General features: G+C 41.1%; 1 long non-coding RNA gene across 2 annotated transcripts in view; it reads right to left on the bottom strand.

Annotated features, from left to right (window-relative positions):
- Positions 1–18,288, bottom strand: part of LOC127534823 (uncharacterized) — a 132,026-nt gene that overhangs the window by 66,242 nt on the left and 47,496 nt on the right. The gene's annotated exons all lie outside the window — the stretch shown is intronic.

Genomic DNA, 18,288 nt, shown 5'->3' with positions numbered 1-18,288 from the left:
AATATGTACATTTTCCAGAGTATCAGTCAAAACAAACCAGTCCGGTTGTTGCTACTCCCTGCTCTTCAGTAAAGCAAAGTCAGGTTTACATTTCTACTGCTTGGTGTGCAGTCCATAATGTCAGTGAAGACCACAGACAGGTGACAAACCAAAGGAAGATGGGCGATCATTTGCTACAGAAAACAAGTTCAACACTCTTTAACATTAAAACTAGAAACTAGAAAACTGTACTTCCAAATTGTATTGCTTTCTAGCATGTCAATCCAAAGTCAAGACCTGATTACTATGAAGGCCATAGTTATGATTCACATCATTTTCACCCTCATTCAACCATTCAGTGACCCACTGGATGGAGGTACTATCATACTGGCAATGAACACTCCCATCAGGAAAGAAATGTTTATTCATATGATAAAAGTGATCACTGAGAAGAACTTTGTATTGATTTGCAATGACTCTTCCTTCTGAAGGGACAAGTTGACCCAAACTATGCCAGCAAAATGCCCCCTACAGTATCACAGATTCACCAGATCATCTCACTGTTGGAGGCAAATGTTCAGTTGTTTCCATTAAAAACTCCGTGTTTTTTTTATGTTGCTAACCTGTCCATATGGTGTTATTCATGTGCTAAAAGACACATGAGCAACATAAGCAGTCAGCACCATGGCTACACACGTGGACAAAATTGTTGGTACCCCTCAGTTAAAGAAGGAAAAACCCACAATTCTCACTGAAATCACTTGAAACTCACAAAAGTAACAATAAATAAAAATTTATTGAAAATTAAATAATCAAAAACAGCCATTACTTTTGAATTGTTGATTAACATAATTATTTAAAAAAACAAACTAATGAAACAGGCCTGGACAAAAATGATGGTACCTCTATAAAAGATTGAAAACTATTTGACCAGAGTGACATGATTAACTCAGGTGTGTCATTTAATTGACATCACAGGTGTTTCCAAACTCATAATCAGTCAGTCTGCCTATTTAAAGGGAGACAAGTAGTCACCCTGCTGTTTGGTGAAAAGGTGTGTACCACACTGAACATGGACAACAGAAAGCGAAGGAGAGAATTGTCCCAGGACATCCGAAAAAAAATTATAGACAAACATCTTAAAGTTAAAGGCTATAAGACCATCTCTAAACAGCTTGAAGTTCCTGTGACAACAGTGGCTCATATTATTCAGAAGTTCAAGACCCACGGGACAGTAGCCAACCTCCCTGGACGTGGCCGCAAGAGGAAAATTGATGACAAATTGAAGAGACGGATCGTTGGAATTGTATCCAAAGAGCCCAGAGCAACCTCCAAAGAAATTAAAGGTGAACTCCAAGGCCAAGGTACATCAGTGTCAGATCGCACCATTCGTCGTTGTTTGAGCCAAAGTGGACTTCATGGGAGACGACCAAGGAGGACACCACTGCTGAAAAAAACTCATAAAAAAGCGAGACCGGAATTTGCAAAAATGCATGTTGACAAGCCACAAAGCTTCTGGGAGAATGTCCTTTGGACAGATGAGACCAAACTGGAGCTTTTTGGTAAGGCACATCAACTCTATGTTCATAGACTCAAAAACCAAGCATACGAAGAAAAGAACACTGTCCCTACGGTGAAACATGGAGGAGGCTCAGTAATGTTTTGGGGCTGCTTTGCTGCATCTGGCACAGGGTGTCTTGAAAGTGTGCAAGGTACGATGAAATCTGAAGACTATCAAGGCATTCTGGAGAGAAATGTGCTGCCTAGTGTCAGAAAGCTTGGTCTCAGTCGCAGGTCATGGGTCTTCCAACAGGACAACGATCCAAAACACACAGCCAAAAACACCCAAGAATGGCTGAGAGAAAAGCGTTGGACTATTCTAAAGTGGCCTTCTATGAGCCCAGATCTGAATCCCATTGAACATATGTTGAAGGAGCTGAAACATGCCATTTGGAGAAGACACCCATCAAACCTGAGACAACTGGAGCTGTTTGCTCATGAGGAGTGGGCCAAAATACCTGTTGACAGCTGCAGAACGCTCATTGACAAATACAGAAATCGTTTAATTGCAGTGATTGCCTCAAAAGGTTGTGCAACAAAATATTAAGTTATGGGTACCATCGTTTTTGTCCAGCCCTATTTCATTAGTTTGTTTTTTTAAATAATTATGTTAATCAACAATTCAAAAGTGATGGCTGATTTTGATTATTTAATTTTCAATAAATTTTTATTTATTGTTACTTTTGTGAGTTTCAAGTGATTTCAGTGAGAATTGTGGGTTTTTCCTTCTTTAACTGAGGGGTACCAACAATTTTGTCCACGTGTGTAAGTATGTCCATCTTGACACTATGTGAACCGATGACAAACTAAGCAACAAGGAGTCAAACTTTGAGGATTTCACTTGCAACAAACCTGAATAATCAATCTTGTCAACTTGCAGGGCAGGGCTTTAAGAATAGTTTTGAACATGCATGACTGAATTACTCCACTATTACAATTTGCCACTGTGTACCATGGGCTTCTTTACAGAGCTTGAATGGAGTTATAGGTGAGCTGGTGTGCTCAAGTTGCAATCAGTGAGGAGAGAAGCAATGACTTTCTGAAGTAGGAAACAGCGTAGAGGTACGTAAAAGTCATTTTACGACAGGTCGGGATTATTCTCATTGGGAAAAAAAAAACAACTTCTAAACTAATTTTGATGCTCAGAGATACATTTTTAGGGATTAAATTGTTGACCAGATGGGATTTTAATATGCCACCCATATGGAACTACTTACAAGGACTAGAAAACTACTGTAAAAACAAAGAAAATGGAAAAAACTATCTAATTTAATTCTACTGAAAGTACTGTAGTTTCTTTCTACATTTTGTACACAGAATCAGGATTGACACAACAATACACGTGCAATCCGACACCCATGGAGATTATGCATTAATGTTGATTGACTGAATCATATCATGCATCACATGGGAGAAAGAGGCTTCACTGGCATTTTTCATTGATATCCATCAGGCCTAATGGATCATCATTTCTGTACGTGCTTCCTAGTGCTGTAACATTCCCTTTAAATGTGACACCTCGCCCAAATCTAAGCTGTGTTAACTGATGCCCTGAAGCTGCTAAGTAAATCTCTTCCCGTCAGCTTGCCCAGCTTGCCAGACGTGTTATATTAATAACAACATCAACATATTGACTTGCTGTAGTTAAGGGGAAAGCTCCAGCATATCAGTAAGCTGACAGTATTGACTGGCGGCTATCAGATGTATAATTTAAGATCAACACCGACTGCCTGAACAGGAAGGCTGCTCGAGTGTCTTGGTGTCATAGCACACACAGAGAGTGGAGAGGGGAAACAACAGAGAGTTGCCTGAATATCAGCCTCTGTATGAGTGAGGACAGCAGCAGAGGCAGACAGCAGCAGCATGGGGTGCTGAGGCTCATGTCCTGTTTGGTCAGAGGGCGAGACCGTGACAAGATACTGACAGAGAGAATGCAGGTCCTCCAGCTGAGTACCTGACATACCTCTCCATCCTCCTTCCCTTTCTCTCCTCACTCTGAGCTCTTTAATTCACTCTGCCTCTCACTACTAAAACTACGCTCCGTGTTTTGTTATGCTGCATATGTTTTGTTACAGTAAATTGGCAAATGTGTTTCAGCCTATTGTATTTATTTGCAGCATGTTTTATTTTTTCCTGGTGCTGCTGTATTTTGTGTGCATTAGTTAGAATCAGTTGCGCTTCCAGGGCCAGTGTAAAATACAGATAATATTTTGTTTTTATCTCATTTAACGGCCGAATCATCTCATTTAGATCCTGCCTTTGCTGCTTCTGCAGTCATATTAAGCGGAGCTACATTTTCTGCTGCACTGCAGAGGAAAAGAAGCACACCCAATTTTCAGCAAATAGCAAAAACCTGTCTTGTTGAGAATGTGGCGACATTTACAATTCCTGGGAGGCCTGCAAAGGAAAACTGACAGGAGTGCTTGCAAGCAGCGGCCTCATTCACTGGTATTGCTCATTCTGCAGGATCTTTTATGTGACACCATTACAGCTGGAGTTTTTTTTTATTTTTTTTTTTACAAAGGGGCGATTCAATGCTTTATGAAAAGAACAAAAATGTTTTTGTTCTACAGAGCAAGCAAATAAAGACTTAAACTTCCTTTTCAAAAGCCCCGAGGGACAGATTAGTTAGAAACAACAGCATCTTAGAAAGTGATTCCAACAATCAGCGGCAGCAGCAATGGGCTGAGTCATAATTTATTACTCATGCACGGTAGCGCCTGTTAGTGTGAGACTCAACACTGGGCATCAGACTCAAAATAGAAGCAAGAAACTGGAGGTGGGAAAATGATCACATTACAGCATTGTGGGGCTTCTATTAAAGCACATGACATATTCGACTGTAGGTCTGTGGTGTTTAACGTTGGGGTGTTTTTTCTTTTTGTTGTCGGTGGATCTGTGTCTAATCATCGTGTTTCACTGCCGTGGAGTCATCATCTTCTGCAAGTACAAAGGAACAGCTTGCTATCAAACCAGTTTGCCATCAGCCTTCATGTCAATTTAAACCACACGAGTAACACAAGGTTCCTGTAGCACTTTGATTTTAATGAGCAGAAATACATCTACGCAAAGTTTTCCACTTAAAATAAGAGTAGAAGATTCTGTCTTTACTATCTTGACTTGAAGTGGTCAACATAACTCATCCCCACTGGCTTGTTTTCTCTGTTTCTCTCTCTCTCTTCTCACACGCACCACACATACAGTAGTCAGAGGTGGACAGCTTCCATAAATAGAACTGAAAGTAGGCAAGTGGCTGCCGGGAGTGGCTTTTACTGGGAATATGATCGATTAAAAAGCAATTTGCTCCTCCGCTCGGGCCCTGCTCTCCTAAATGACAACCCCCCACGGTCCAGATGGAGCTCTAAGGGGTCGGAGTAGCCAGCCTGCTCTGCCTGCTCCTCCATCTCCAGCGTGCGCGCACACACACACACACACACACACAGTTTCTATTCCCCAGCCAGAGCCTCGGTCACAGTCTGATGGGCGCCTTGGAAGCGACCAGGCAGAAACATCTCGGCAGACCCTGCTGGTCCGCGAGAAAATCTCGACTTTGTTCCGAGTACGTGAGAAAGCTGAAATAGAGGCGAGAGGGCAGGCTAAGACAAACAGGAACAGAATGCGGCGTAGCCCAAGCCCAGATGAGGAGTGAATTTGATTCAGGCATCTCTGTCAGGTGCACTGGACCAACACGTGCTTTTGCTACAGCTGCAGCAGTTCAGACACGGCTGCAATGTGATGGCTTTATTAAAAATCCTAAAATCCTATGTCCTTGTGTTTAACCATGTGAGTCTTCTGAATGGGAGACTAATGTGGTAACTCTAATTATTTCTTCTTTGCAAAGTTTTCTCTTTTCACTTCAGAAACCAGGACAACTTTCCTTTCAGCTACTTGTATTGTGGTCTCAGCTCCTGGAGATATTTCTTCCTCAGTTTAATATTTTGAATGATGTCTGGTCATTAAACTCTACCATTATGTCATGCACTCAGTAAAGTTGTGAAACTGTGCTGGTCTGCTGCACCATGCCGGCTTGCGTTGCTGCATTATGGGTGCCTCTAACTGCGGCTGGACAAATTCAGTCTACAGTGTTTGTTAATTGAATGGATTTTTGAAAATAGTTGGGGAGACCAATGTGAAGCTACGCAGCGGTACAGCCTCCAAAACAGTGATGTTGACGGGAGCAAAGTCACATTCAAGACTACAGCCAAAGTTAGCCTAGCTGTTAGTTTAGCACCTATTAAGACCAGTCCACTTCTGCTCCCTGACTGGCTCCCAACCTTTGGCCCTCAACTTCAACAAGTGCCCGGCATCCTTGGTCACGAAAAGCCTGCGCAGAAGAGTCCAAATAAATACTCAGCCTTTCAAAACAGTGGGGAAAGGTGTTCATTTTGTAGCTCAGGGTGCAAAAAAAGAAAGTGTCATTCTTTGTGGAAATTTCAAATGGCAGTGAAGATAATGCATTCAACACCACAGGGGGAGCGACACACTTTGAAGGTATGGGTGCTGTTTTGACTCATACAGCAAAGAAACATCATGCTGTAATGACTAAGTGCTGTTACCAACCAGCTGTGTTCCAGTATAATCTGTTCATCATAGCACACAATTTGTCTTTGACAAAAAGATTCAAGCAGCCGTATGCACAGAAACTGAAAGATAATCTCTTTATGTCAAATGATGATCACTTCTTTAGCTAATGTCCCTGTCACAAATTTTTAGAAGTATCCTAAGTCCTGCTGCTCTGGAACTGGGCCTGGGGATAGCTGTCTAAAAGTTATTCTGACATTCAACAAGGCTTAAAATGCAGCACCAGCTCATTATTTGTAATGGTAATTCATATCCTTACACAATGCACGATACACTGCTCAATAATACTACAAACTACACTTGAAATAGTTGATCAATTATAATTGATCTGGAATAATTATTCCAGAGGTCTACGGTCAGAAAAAAATGTGCATTATTTTGAAAGCTTAAAACAGATGAAGTTGCCATTCGCAATATGGCTCCATCTTTCTAAAAATAAGAATTCACTGCTCACTGTGTTTCATTTTATGGAAAATACACACAATTGTGATTTTTTTATTCACTATTTTCTAACATCTTACAGATCAAATTGTGCATCAGCTGCTGAATAAAATAATCATCACAAATTCCTGTGCATACAGTGTGTAGAGTGCAGTCCACTCTGCATCCCCCCACCCCCAAACATACTGCATGTGTGTCTGATCACCTGCTGAGAACAGAGGCTGGGGTGAAGATAAAATGGGAGGAGGGGCTGGGGGAGGGCAGGCTGGACCATATGGACCCAGGCTGTACAGTTTGGCTGCCTGTGTGGGAGCACATTTTGGGAGATTGGCCCGCTGGTGGTCTTGCAGTCACTGTTGATACAAGGCTACAAAATAATCCGTGTGCCCCAGATTGTGCGTAGCTGAGAGTAAAGAAAAACTGAAAGATCAATTTAAAAGCTCTGAACAGCCCTTATAAACTATATGAGATTAACCAAATGAATGATTAGAAATACGATTTGTGTTCACAACCAAAGACAATATCCTGATAAAATGACCTAAATGGATTTCTTCACAGTGCTCATCCTGCAAGTTTGTTTTATTAGTTTCACAGCTGTGGGTAAGAGACACTTATCATTTAATGGTAGGAATTTCAGAACCTGATTACCCAGCAGGGATTCCATTCCAAAAACATCACTGACTAAGCTAAAAGATAAACACTATTTTCAAGTGCCAGGGAATATGTTCTCCGTTACCATAGGAACACAGGTAGTCAGTGGTGGCGACCATACACAGCTAAACACACATAGTGCTGAAGCGTTTTTGATTTTTTTTTTACCTGAAATTTGGCTGCATGTGAGTCAGTGGTCATTTTTAAACATTATAAACATGCAAACAAAATCTGCCACCAATTAGTTAAACCAAACTGATCTTGTCTTTCCACATGAAATCATCTCCAATAATTTTTCCATTATGAGCCAGGATACAAAGCTGCAGCATGTCTACATTTCTAGCCTTCAAGAAACACTCCTGCTGATTATCCTCACTGTCTGCAGCTCTTGTCTTCAGCAGGACTGGGCCTCAGACTAAGCAGCTGAAGGTTAATTGATGCTGACAGATGACGTAACGTGGAAGTCATTTGGAGAGAGATCTGGCTTCTTTATCAATGGCGGCATTCCTCACACACACAGACAGGAGAGAGGGAGTTAACAGACGTGATTCTGTCCAGAAGGTTCCTCCATGCAACACGTTAAGAGGCCTAATGATTAAATCCGAGCCAAAGTTGTAAACGTTGCTCATTTTCTACAGTAATACTTACCATTTGTCATTCTAAAAATAAACCAGACTTTGCTAACCTATAAATTATGTTATTCATATTAATCATATAATGGAATTAAAGCAGTAGTGTGAAAGGTGAGAATAATTCATTAAATTAGACAACAAAATATCACTCTCGCTGGAAGCAGCAAAGTCAAGGCAAAAAAAAAAAAGCACATTTAAAATCAACAAGAGCTGAACCAAAGAGCTTTACAATTAAAATAGCAAACCATGAAAGCACAATGAAAACAAAGGCGTGAAGACAAATGTGGATAAAAGGCAGTAAAATGTATTTTATTTAAATAAAATGCCAGTGAGAAGAGTTGGTGCTTCAGCAATGACCTAAATGTCTTGAGGGTCTGAGCAGTTCCCACATGAAAAGGTAAACTGTTACAGAGATTAGGAGCAGCCACTGTGAAGGCTGCATCGCCTCTATTTTTGTGCCTGGATCATGGAACATTCAGGAGCATCTGGTTGGTTGACCTCAGTGCTCTTACTGGGGTATGATGATAAAAGAGTTCTGCCAAATAAGGTGGTGCCAACACATTTGGGAGCTTAAAAAAACTAGTAAATACGATTTTAAAATCAATCCTGAAATGGACATGAAGCCAGGGGAGAGAGGCCAGTACTGGAGAGATGTGAGCAGGCTTTCATTTTCCTGCATTTTTAACAAACTGCAGATGCTGAAGACACAACAGGTTCCACATACAAAGAATTACAGCAGTCTAACCGAAAGGTAATAAAGGCATGAATACTTTTTTGAAGTCTCTGAGAGAGAGTAAGACCTTTATCTTGGCAAAAAGTTTTACCTGGAAAAAGTGAGTTTTGAAAACTGAATTGATCTGTTTTTTGAATCACTCCAAAGTTACTCACAAAAGATCAATTGTATGAATCCAAAGGGTCCAAAAGTAGCTCGGATCAGGTTCATCCAAAAGGTTTGGTCAACCAAGTATAATGATTTCAGTCTTGATTTCATTAAGACTGAGAAAGTTTAGATCCATTCATGTTTAAATATCTTATTAGGGGTCTAACAAGGGCTGCATTGAGTCTGTACTTGGTGTTTTTACAGGCAGAAAAAGTTGTACATCATTTGTACAGGAAGGCAGTTAGCCCAGTTAAGCAATAAGACTGCTGACAGGTGGAAAAGGTCAGATGCTCTACCCAACAGTAACAAAACGTACCTCCAAAAACCTCTGAAAGTGAGTTATGAACCTGTTGAACCGCGTTTGATGAATTGATGTATTGTAAAATTGACAAGTGGTTTCAGGTAGATTTTCCTATTAATTTCCAGACTTTAAGCTAAGCTAAGCTAATGCTGTCCTGGTTGTAGCTTCACGGTCAGCTCAGAGATGGAAGAATGGTACCTTTAATTCAGGTCATGTCCCTTTAAATGCTCCATTCATGTGGGATTCAAACTTTATAAGTGGAAACGCTCTGAAAGCTCCAGTTCTTGAGTTTTAGAAATTAATAAGAGGAAGGGGAAGCTAATTTTTGCAAGTTTAGTTGTAGAATTTGTTGCTAGTAATTAAATGAGCCGTGTCACTGCAGAACAAATAAATTATCTTTTTTTTCAAGAATTTCAAGATTTCTGCTGAAGTTTTACACTGATTACATGCGAATCTAACAATTTAGGCCTTTCATGGATCCCAGACATTGTCAGACAGAATGACAATCATAGTGCAGCAGTGAGGCCACAGTCAGAGGCTTATTCAATTATTCCCTAAAGCATGTTTTTATTTGTCAATGTACTGTATTCTACACCGCTCAGCGTGTCAGCTTCGTTATTAACACTGAACTTGCAGCCATTGTCATAGGTTGTTGCTAGAGGTACGGACCCGTACCCGTAGCCTGTGGACTACGGATACGGCACTTTCCATTTGCCAATCAGATACGCGAGATCTGGTCATGTGAATCCCGGTAGACGCTAGCGGTACGAACCCGTAGCATCGGTACTACAGGTACGGACCCTAAACCTGACCCTAACACTAACCCTAACCTTTGCTTACCTTTCAACAGTTTGCAGTGGTTAGCAGCTTCCTGACTCACGAGACTCGCGTACGGGTCCGTATCTGTCTGGCAAATGGAAAGTGCCGTATCCGTAGCCCACAGGCTACGGGTACGGGTCCGTATCTGTAGACACTACCTTTTTTTTATGTCTGAGTAAAGTGCTTATGGTCTCATATTTTCATTGCCGATGCACTTCCTACACTATATCAACCACTTGTTAGCTTGCTAAATTGATAGCTTCTGTTGCTACTAGACGCTGTTCTCACTACTTACCATTTCAACACAAAGCATTTGGTGAATGTGATTTTCTAAGTCTTAATCACAATCTCACAATTTTCATTTGAATGCAGTATATTTTCTCATCCATTTCGAGGCAAAAATGCAAAAAGAGCATTTGTTAATCTTTTACCAACTACTTCTCTACATTTGCATTTCTTGGTTAGAAGTGACACTCCAGACTCTCATACCATCATTTAACTAAAGGCTACTGGACCTTTTCTGCCAAGAATGGAGTCCTTTAACTGATGTCTTTGGTCAATGACTCAGTGACCTTGCATGGTTTATCAGAAGTCCAATGAGTTTACTGCTAATGGGATAAAAGGATAGAGGTGGTGGGGCTGCAGTGGTGGAAAGGGTTTTACTGGATTTCAGTGAGGAGACACACCCAGAATTAAGTCCTCCTGGGGGGAAAAGAATATCCATCTGAACTTTTCTTCTCTTGTCTTTTAACCCTCTCAGAGTGACTGATATTCTTATGAATGTTAATACTGAAGCACTTCTTCCAACGCTCAGGTAGAATTGATTTTCCTCAAAAATAATTCAGCCGAGGCATAATGAAAACTAGTCAAAGTGCCTCAAAGGCTAAATTCAATGGTACTGAAATGAAAAAAGTTTCTGTCGTGATTTCCTTCTCCATGGAAGAAATGACTCTGCAGACTGCAGATCCAATCTTCAAATTATGAAACAGATTCAATACAGGTACACGGATGTTTGACTCTATGACCTTTTGTCTCCTGCTCCATCTTCTGTCATAAAATATTCATCCATCTTTAGATTAATAAGAAGCTTATTGCTGCTGTTGCAGAAAACCCTTAAAACACTCATTTCGTTTTCCTGGTCTTACATTACCACTTCTAAATGCATAATTCACTGATTCTACACTCTCACAAGTCTATGGGAAAAACACTAAATGAGTAATTGTCAGTGTGGCAATAATGCTTTTCTTTTTGTGAAATAATCAAACAGCAGTAAAAAAAATGCTGTATATCCAAGTCCTGTCAGGGTTTAACCTCCAATCTCACCTCTGATAGTTTGTAAACTGGATACTGCTGGAGACAACTGTGCACACACACTTCCACTTGATATGGCATTAAAAGCAACAGTCTCCTATTATGGCTTATGGATTAGCCGGTCTCAAATCTCACACAGACACACACAAGCACACACACAGCTTTCTCTGGCACAAGCAACGTGTCAAACAATAGTTGCCAAGTCTGCTGCCTGCAACAAAAGATGGAAAGAATTAGAGAAATGGAAATGGTGATTCAACGCTGTTATGAAAACTGGAGCGCAGTGTGCTATGACAGAGTAAAAATCCATTCAGACAGACTTAATGCACCATGGAATCTCTTCCCCGCCCCGACCCCCTATCTGTGGCACTCAAAAATGCAAACTAAAACCCAATGTATTGTCCCTGCAGTTTTTACACACACACACACACACACACACACACACACTGACAAAAACTTTTCGCTGTGCTCCCAGTGTGTTTGCCTTCAAACATTTAGGAATCGGTATTTAATTGCCATGTCACTCCTGCTGATTGGAATTTGTCTCAGAATCCACAGTCACTCAGGAGTCAAATATAAAAATGTACAAAACATCAATACAAAGAGGTGGTGAATTCAGCTAAAAATCATTATTCCCAACTGACCTCCCTTGCAAAATCTATAGGGTGCTTTCTACATAAGAAAAGCCGGCGAGTTAGATTTTAAAACTGCACAAAAAGGGCTGCAACTCAATATTGTGTCCCAAACATTTTGCACATTCAGTGCATTTCTATCCATTTATATCCTCAGCCTCACTTCACCTCACCTCTCCTTTCACACCCAACAAAGTTACACCATATTGAATTCTCCCAATAGAAACTGCAAGTGCAGACCTTTCTGACATCTATTTAAGCGGCCAGCCATATATCTGAGTCTGGAACTCGTCCAAATACGGTAAATACCTGTGCAGAAGCAGCCGCACTGCAAAGCTACAGAGATTGGTATTCAGAGTGGCAGCTTCTGAAGTTAAAGCTGCATAAAAAGCCCAAACTATTACATAAAGGTAAACAAACCACAATGTGCCGAATCATATCAGCTCTGTGCTGCAGCAGGTGGGTAAACTGACAAAAGCTGCTCCGCTCATCAAGTGATAGAATAATATGTTTTTTGGTTTTACTAGTCTTGGTGGCAGAGGACAGGCTGAAAGCTGTCGAGACGGAAACACAAAGACCTCGGAAGCACAAAGAGAAGAGAGCAAGGGAGCGGAGAGATGGCATGAAAACAGAAAACGGGCATAGCGGCTCAAAGTCAGCTGTGAAGTTTTAGTCTTTCAATAATGTCTCCCTTCCCCAGCAAAGCAGGCTAATGCATGGTAGATGATGCCTCACAATGTCTGTCAAACATTTTTCACAAATCACAGAACATCTCTCAAATAATGAGCCACACGTGTTTGGATAAAGGACCAAACTAACAGACACAACAGAACCTGTTTATTCTGTTGCACTAACAGCCCAACATCTTTACTCCACAGCCTGGGCGAGACAGCCTTTTCTGTTTGCAGGAAGAGAAATAAATATCGCATCTTTCACTTTTTGTTGGTGTTGTTTCAGCCACACAAGCTCCATCCAATTTAAATGGAGTCTGCAGGGTGTCACGAGAGGGAATCTCAAATGAGAGAAGGTGGGAAGAGAGGGTAAAAGGAAGGAGACATGAATAGTGTAAGACAAAGACAGAAAGGATGCAACAGTGGGGGGGAGAAGAGAAGGGTATGAAATAAAGATGTATAGAGAGATGAAGGAAATGTTGATCGGGATTTAGGGAGCAACGGTGGACTTCAACATCTCATGTCTGTGTCTCATGAGGGAGTTTTGTGGCAGGCTGCTGTCAAACAGCATCAATACTCGGCTATTCTCTGGAAACAAGAGTTGTGGTTGTTTATCCATCCATATCCTGGAAGACTGCTCCACACTGTCCACCTCAATGGAGCACACATTCAAATTAGGCTAATTGTAAAGCTAAGTGTAAGTGGAACAGTGTCTGTACATAAATCAAGAATCAAGTGAAATGTGTGACTGGTTGTTTGTTGACATGTGCCATCCTGGTGATGGACTGACAGCCTCGCCGCAATGTACCCAAACTCCCATCCAATAGTAAGCTGTGATCCAACACAGAACAGGGTGTGTGGATGGATAAAAGGTATTCACAGTAAGGGTAGCTGGATTTGCGCATCAAATCAGACGTCACCTCAACTTGCAATGCTGAGATTCATCGTTCCCCAAATTTAGCCATATTCTACCCAGGTGTGTCAGAGGCATTGTAGAAATTGAAGAAACAAATTCCAGGTGCACTGTCAGATTGATGTGTTTGTTTCAGACCCCCATCAAGACTGAAAAATATCTTAATTTCATAAATGTATTTGCCATGTGTGCATTGCTGTATTTTGATGCTTAAGGACCAACAAATACAGCAGCAAACAGATCATACATCAGTCAATCAACACTCAGTACAAGCTTCCACCCTGCTGAGGTGTCCTCAAGCAAGTCATTAGACTCCCACAAGCTCACAGCGTGCGTTTATCTGTGGCTGACCCCAACTGCTGACCTTCATAACGTAGCTGTCAGAGCAAGTAAATCTGCTAGGCATTGTCTGGAATATTGTGTGATCAACAACTTGCCTGGAAGTTAAGTACAACCCATGTGCTAAATCTTCCATTAATATACAATTTGGAGTGATTTGTGCAGTGTTGAGGTTCAGAAAGGTCACCATTGTTGCCCCTTCCCCATCTGTTGCATTCGACAGTCACAGTAAGCATTGTGATTGACAGCTACTCTCTGCGGCGGATGTGGATGCACAATGCCGTGTCTGAGTGCAATACACAATAGAAGCCTGTAAGTCCTGCTTTTTACACCCTACAGGTAGCCACATAGTTCTGCTGCTGCTACACAGGCACATGATTTGTTTTAGCTCAAGTACTGATGACATGGCAGCAACAGGTGAGACATGGTGATGGCACTATGTAACTGATTGCTACCATAGGACTACATAAGACATTTTCCACAACAGAGATCATAAAAGAGACTTCTCTGCAGTTTTATATGTATAGTTAAGGTTCATTTGCATGTGTACCCGCAGCTCAGCTTAGATGACACATCTTCGTTCCAGTTTGTGGCTTGCTATGCTCGACTGTGGCTAATTTATCTCAGACTCATTTTCTCCAGGCTTTTACACAACAGGGAAGCAGAACAAAAGTCTGTCACGTGTGACATACAGTACAGTAAAGCAGACTTAGCCCCTGGAAAAACTGCCTCCATTTACGCCAGCAAGAAAGGGATAAAATGCAACCCGCGCCTCTTAATTTATGATACAGAGTAAATTAATGGGTGCTGACAAGCTCAATAATTTTTCTAAGGCAACAGATAACAGTTATAATTATCAGCCAAGGAATTAAATAGTCAGTGTTGAGGCAGTGGGCACTTACAGTGGTATGTGTGTGTTGTGTGTCTGTGTGTACTCGTGTGCGAATGTGTATGCTCAATATCGTCTGTTGGCCAGAGTCGGGCCCCATTAATGGCAGACCTTGAGTGTTAATGTGATATTGTTTGGTTTATTACAGTCCAGTGTCTGCCAGCACCCTGACTACAGAGAGCTGACTCCATGCCAGCACTCGCTCCGTCTCTTTCTTTCTCTTCTTCTGCTGCTTGACAAGAACATATTACAGCTACAAGAGTCTTTTCCTGAACCAACTGTATTGCCAGAGAAGAACAGCTCAGCTGTAGCCACGCTCTACAAGCTGCCTTTTTTTCCTCCCCAGTCTGCACTGAATATCTCGGTGTCAGGAACCAACCATTCAGTGCGTTATGATTCATTACCCCGTCATTTAGGGCAGTGGTAATCAATGGCTGCTCTTCTGCGTTACAAACTCAGTCGTGCTGATGGCTTTTAAAAAAGCTTCCAAGTGAGTGAGATTCCAATAGAGAGAGACAGAAAGATACAAAGTAACTATGAGAGGGCTCAACATCAAAACAAACCCTTGCGCTGTCTGTGGCAGATGCCTGACTTCATTAGAGTCTTGCATGGTGCTTCACACACACTCTTCAATTTGCTGCAGCCATAAACAACATAAAGAAATTGACTCTTTCTGGGCATTAACAGCATGACAGGGCAGTCACACAGGGAAATACACCACCTCTTCTTATAACTTGTGTTATATGTCTCTCTCTCTCACTGTCTTTGTTACCCTATTACTCAGAGAGGAGAGATTGTGGAGAGCACAGCTGCCCTCTATGGGTGTGAAAACATAACTGCCAGCACAGAGGCAGAGAGGTAGCTCTGATTTCTGCTGCTGCTGGTGCATCATGGCTGGAAGAAACCGAGAGGTGCTTTTGTCGGAGCTCAGGTGTTTAACACTAATTAGTCGGCTTATCTTGCTAATGTTGCAGTCATCAAACATAGCTCTAGCAGCGTGGAGGAAAAAAGGAGGATTTCTCAGTGCAGTACAACATATTTTGGAATGTGAAGCATCTGACATGTGTTCACATCATTTTTATGCTTCTGGAAAATACTCTCAACCCCCAACCCCCACCACCACACACTGCTCTAGTATCTCTGGTTTCAAATTCCGTGCTTTTGCATGCCAAGTTCAATATAGCACAAGGAAAGGCAGTGTTTGTCTTTGCTTTGTCCTCACTGCCCCGTGCTGAGGACACAAACCATAAAAAACAAGGTGGAAACACACATCACTGGTCTGGCACTAGGTTTTATAGACTGGGCCCAAACAAATGAATCTGTGTGTACGCTGACTGAGCTTCAAAGAGCCACTGGTGGCTACAGTTCATATTTCTAAGGCGGCCCCCCCCTCTCCACTGCTCCACAGAGAGCCCTGGAGAGCTAGGAAGCATGTTGCTCTGGAGGGAGGCCGTGTATGAATCCTCCCAGCCACTCAGAGGTCTTCCCCCTGATCATACCCAACACGCTGTGATGTGTCATCCAGCAGAGACCTGAGAGGATAAAAGGAATATATAAGATCTCCATCTCTGAAAACATTCATTACCATGTCAAAGCAGGTCAACTTGTGATTTTAAGAGAAAACTTGCTGTTTTTTCGTGGAAAAATAGTCTATCCCAAGCAGTGGGAGTAGATTGTGGTGTTGTAATAAAAATTAATAAAGCAGAAATATGGCGAGCTAGTGTTTCAGTGTAATTTAAAAGATGAGATTCAGTTCTGCGTCTTTCACTTTTATATATGCTGTATGCAACATCCAGAAGCACTAATGTTGTGATGTTTTTATTGTGACCTGCTAAGGGAGTGCGGATGGAAATTAGCTTAAAGCTAACTCTGGTATAATGCATCAAATGGAAACATTTATGTTTAATATTGTACGTGGTCCCTTTTTAAATGAACTGATAATAATAATAATAATAATAATAATAATGCTGCCAAAGCACTAGAATCTCAGACCAAAACAAACCTCCCTCCTCTCTTCACATTTTATTTACATCCAGAAAGGCTTATTACACAGGAGAAAACTATGAATAATTCAGCCACAACCATTAGTTCACAACAGGATTGTAAAATATCGATTTGACCTGTCTCTCCTTGGCTTTGCTTGTGTCGGTTCCACTCCGGTCCGTGTGTGTCTGTTTCCACACACAGGTTTACTGCAGTGTGTGTGGAACAAACAGACACACACACAGAAACACTGACATTCACGGATCGGTACAAATCTATGTGAGGAAGAAGATACTCATGGAGCAGCGTGAAGCAGATACAGAGGAGGAGATGCAGAGGACGCACACAGACATCCATATTTGACCCTCTCTATGAGAGGACTGCTGCTAATTATGTGTGAATGGTTTTACATTTTGTAAATTATAGTCACTCTATGTTTTATTTATTTATTAATCTTTTTATTGCTCACTTTTAAAGTTTGCTGTATGACATTTTTTACACTACACCAATAGTGAGAAACACCATTTCATTTCAGGATGTGCATTTTTGTAAATACTATGTGGTATCTGTGATATCTGATATGAGGACAGCTGCAAAACCCCTGTGCAGACTGTCACACTGAGTCAAAATGAAATGCGTGCATATAGGTTAGCTGAATAATGAGGCGACTCACATGCAGTAATATGCACACATGGCCAAATGGCGCCAAAACAGAACAGAGAAGCCTGAACTCCACTGTTTCACTGTATCTTTATATAGCACATAAAGGTTTGCTGCTATATTAATGATATATTTTTGTTCAAAATCCCATATAAAGAAGCCTTACCAGTGGCACTTGGAAGTGGGATGTTTTGTTTTAACAGTCAAGTGTTCATATATACACTGAAATGTTTTGTATGCTGCCATCATTCCTCATTTTCATCCTAGCAGCTAACAAATCCCTTCATAACAGGCTTCAGCTAAAGCTTATGTTAAACAGTTAAACTAATGAAGTGGTTATCAAAATTGACTGTCTTTTTAATGGAAATTTTAATTTTTTAATAGAATTTTTTTCATTATTTGTCCTGGTACATAAAATGACTATATAGCATCAGCAACAGGTTGATATAGATGGAGGTTAAAATAAATGACTCAACAAACCAGGAAACGTCTAGTGGTGTTTTTTTGTTGTTCTTTGACAAACGTCAAATGTCACAGAACAACAAACAATAATGGCCCATGCTATACTTTGACAAAGGAAAAAGATGCTTAAAATGTAATGTCCTGAATGAAAAAGAAAACAGGACTGAAAACAATATTTCTAAAGCAAACAACTTGATGATGGATAGGACACTGGGATTTTGCAGATGGATAATATATACTGCATGGAAAACATATCAGGGAGTATTTGTTCTAATGAAGGCTTTAGCAATTTATGTAGTACTGATGTGTGTGTATATCCAGTATATTACAGGTTTATCAAAGTGTGAAAAACACATTAGAGTCAATAATGTACATGAGGGAGATAAAGCCAAAGATGTTCACTGGGCACCACTGAAATGCAGTTTGGCATTTTAGCACTTCATCAGACCACTTTGCATATCGAACAGAGCAGAGATGAAATAAAGCCTCTCTTCTTGTGTCAGAAAGGCTGCAGAAACTCCCCCCATTAGAGCTGCAGAAGTCATGTAATGGAACGAGGGCCTGACCTGGCCAACGCTCAACCT

The sequence above is a fragment of the Acanthochromis polyacanthus genome, chromosome 7, assembly GCF_021347895.1.
Source record: "Acanthochromis polyacanthus isolate Apoly-LR-REF ecotype Palm Island chromosome 7, KAUST_Apoly_ChrSc, whole genome shotgun sequence".
In the NCBI taxonomy this organism is placed as follows: domain Eukaryota; kingdom Metazoa; phylum Chordata; class Actinopteri; family Pomacentridae; genus Acanthochromis; species Acanthochromis polyacanthus.
This window is presented reverse-complemented; position numbering and strand designations above follow the sequence as displayed.